Consider the following 3,364-nt stretch of genomic DNA (forward strand, 5'->3'; position numbering starts at 1 on the left):
TTATATCAACACCCAGCCGAAACGATGAAAAGTAAAATCGACCTCGGTGGAATTTGAACTCAGAGCGTAAAGATGTGAAAAATGCCACGAAACATTTTGTCCAAAGACCGGAGGTAAACCTGGAGTAAAAAGGAGGGTATGTCACTGATGAGGTAGTAAATGGCGACGAAACGACTTTGACTGTCTAACTGATTGAGTGATTAACTAAAATATTAATCAAACAATCGATTGGTTAATTGGTTAAATAGTTAACCAATTGATAAATAATAAAGGAGTGAAATAGAATCAGTGCGTGTGTTTATCATTGACATAATGACCCTCTCGACATCAAATTATTGTTATTTTTTGGTTTATTATTCTATGTGGATTTCAAATCGTCAAAAAATATAGAATTAGTATGGTATTTTTTATCTTTTATTTTTATAAAGTAAATTAGTTATTCCAAGTCGTCGCTCTTGGTTGAATGAATGCATGTCTAAAATTAAATTTCATTTGGCGTTTCTTTTTGTTAACGTTTTTTCAACAGCTAAAATTTTCTCAGATGTTCAGTTGGAATTTCACCAATTTCGATTACCTTGATAACGTTGTGTTGACATAAATTTTTGTAGATATGATTAATTTTAATAATACTGCGTATAATCGGCGAACTGGCCGAATCGTTAGCACGCTGTGCAAAAACGTTTAGCGGCTTTTCTTCCGACTTTACATTCTGAATTCGAATCCCGCCGGGGTTGACTTTGCATTTAATCCTTTCGGAGTCGATAAAATAAGTTTCAATTGAACACTGGGGTTGATGTGATCAACTTACCCACTCCCACAAAATTTTTTAAACGGCGGTCCATCAGCATGGCCGCAGCTCTAAGCTGAGACTATAGAAAAAAATATGTATGTATATGTATATATATCTATAAATATATATATATCTATGTGCGTTTATATAAACCTCCAAATATATATATATATTTATATATGCATGTATATATCAATGCAATTGAAATAATTGTTGGATTTTTAAGGTTCGGTTTAAGCAATAAAGATACGATTTTCTTCGTATATTTGTCGTAAATATATATATATATATATATATATATATATATCTTAAATGTATATATATATATATATATATATATATATATATATATATACATATACACGGCTGAACATCACCATATTTGTCTTTAACCTACATGCACACACATATCTATATCATTTCAATAATATCAGTCTCAATTATTTTCTGAAATATCGCCAAGGAGTATTCCAGCAGTGCCTTTAATGTTAGATGTAAGTTATTCTATTGTCATTGAAACCCAACATTAGAATTTGTGCTAGTTTTAATTGACAATAAGCAATCCCATGAGATAAACAAATGACAAGATTCTTATTTCAGAGTTATGCCCGCTTTTAAAATAACTGTCCAATTATTCGAATCTAATATATTTCACTTATATCTATACCAACTTTTATCCATGTCTGTATCGAAATTCTAATAGATCTATCTCTATTTATCGCGGAGCGGGAGTCTGTTCGTTAAAAAAACCCACAGTAATAAATGAATCAGTTTTGTAAGTGGAATAAATGGCAGACTCATTAATACCAAACTCGTTGTCAACAACAGCGTAGCTAAGATGTACAATTTCAGTTCAGAAATTGAATCACTGACAATGCAAAACGTATCAACAGGTAGTCGGAGCTATGCGAATTAAACAAATAGAAAGAATGTTACTTAAATATACCATATGAAGAAAACATGGAAAATTTACTACAAAACACATCATGGAACATCTAGGTTTATCGGTGACTTTTCACTCCATCAGCTGCTGTAGAACTAAAGACAATCACTCATCTAGCCACACAGTATATCTATCCTCGTTTATCACGGGGCTGAGGAGTAGATTAGCAAAGCAGTGATAAACAAATCAGTGACAAATGTTATCATTTCTATGCACTTTGTAAACAGCATGAATTGTAGATTCATTTATAGCAAACTCTTGCAAAGCTTCCATTATCACACGCTCCCTCCATCATTTCTACCTTTCCCTGTTGAGAATTCACTAGTCTGTGTCTTTTGTTAGGATCAAGCCCTTCTTATATTTCTGTTCAGTAGTTCCACGTGAACAAGTACGAGTACATAAATCACGTGTAAATGTAACAGCTCTACTCTTTCACTATACCCTTAAAGACAGGAACTTTTCAGTACCCCCAGTAGATAAATAGATAGATAAATAGATGGATAAATAGAGAAATAAATAGATGCATAGATTAATAGGTAGATAAATAGATAGATTGATAGATAAATAGATAAGTAGGTAGACAGGTAGATATATAGATAGGTAGATAAATTGGTATATAGATAGATAGATAGATAGAAAGATTGGTAGATAGATAAATTGGTAGGTAGATAGATAGGTAGATAGATAAGTAGATAAATAGGTAGCTAGACAGACAGATACTAAGATAGATAAGTAGATAGATAAATACGTAGAGAGATAGGTAGATAGATAGATAGATAGATAGAGAGAGAGAGATGGATAAGTAGATAGATAAATAGATAGATTGATAAATAAATAAATAGATAGATGGATGCATATATTTATCGTGAACTAATGAGAATATGTAGATGATACACTGGTATTATAAACTTTAGATTCATGCGAAGTGGTATCAAAAAGTCGCGGACTAGATATGTTTAATAAAAAAATAACTTGTTTACCTTAGTTTTAACACCATCTCTTTCGAAATAGTCACCTTGCATGAAAATACACCATTCTCAGCGGTCCTGTAACTGGTAGTCGTATGTGATTACTGGGGTATACGTTTATGAACCAACTGCCTTCGTACCGGTCTTGAGAAGATAAATTCTACAAGATCAGAACGGAGATGGTTAATTAGAAAATTTCAATTACAAATCATTAGCGGAATTCTGCATATATGTAAGATATTGTAAGTGCCTGCTCTGTAATATTTACAGATGCAAATATAGACGTATTCACACGCACGGTTACACGTGTACAAGAAGATATACATTGCATAGAAAAAGTAGACTGATGTCTTAATTCCGATGGTAAAACAACGAAACAAATTCGTCATGTTGAAGACTCGAATTTCTCTGCGGGAGAGAAATGAGAAACAAAAATAAAACAACACACACACACACACACACACACACATACACACACACACACACACAAATACACATACACACGAAAAAAACATACTCACACACACAATCACACACAGACAAACACACACAAACACAAACACACACAGACAAACACACAAACATACACAAAAACATACATACATACGAAAAGAAACATACTCACATACACAATCACACACAGACAAACACTCACAATCACAA

The 3,364-nt window shown here is 32.6% G+C and overlaps 1 long non-coding RNA gene across 1 annotated transcript in view; it reads right to left on the reverse strand.

Moving 5' to 3' along the window:
• The window catches only part of LOC149134241 (uncharacterized), a 9,279-nt gene extending 6,199 nt beyond the window's left edge, over nt 1-3,080 (reverse strand). Inside the window, exon 1 of the long non-coding RNA XR_016242993.1 lies at nt 2,714-3,080. This is a non-coding gene — a long non-coding RNA (uncharacterized LOC149134241). The remainder of the gene's footprint in view (nt 1-2,713) is intronic.
• Nucleotides 3,081-3,364: the final 284 nt, after the last annotated feature.

The sequence above is a fragment of the Octopus bimaculoides genome, chromosome 9 (assembly GCF_046866305.1).
Source record: "Octopus bimaculoides isolate indiv1 chromosome 9, ASM4686630v1, whole genome shotgun sequence".
Taxonomy (NCBI): Eukaryota; Metazoa; Mollusca; class Cephalopoda; order Octopoda; family Octopodidae; genus Octopus; species Octopus bimaculoides.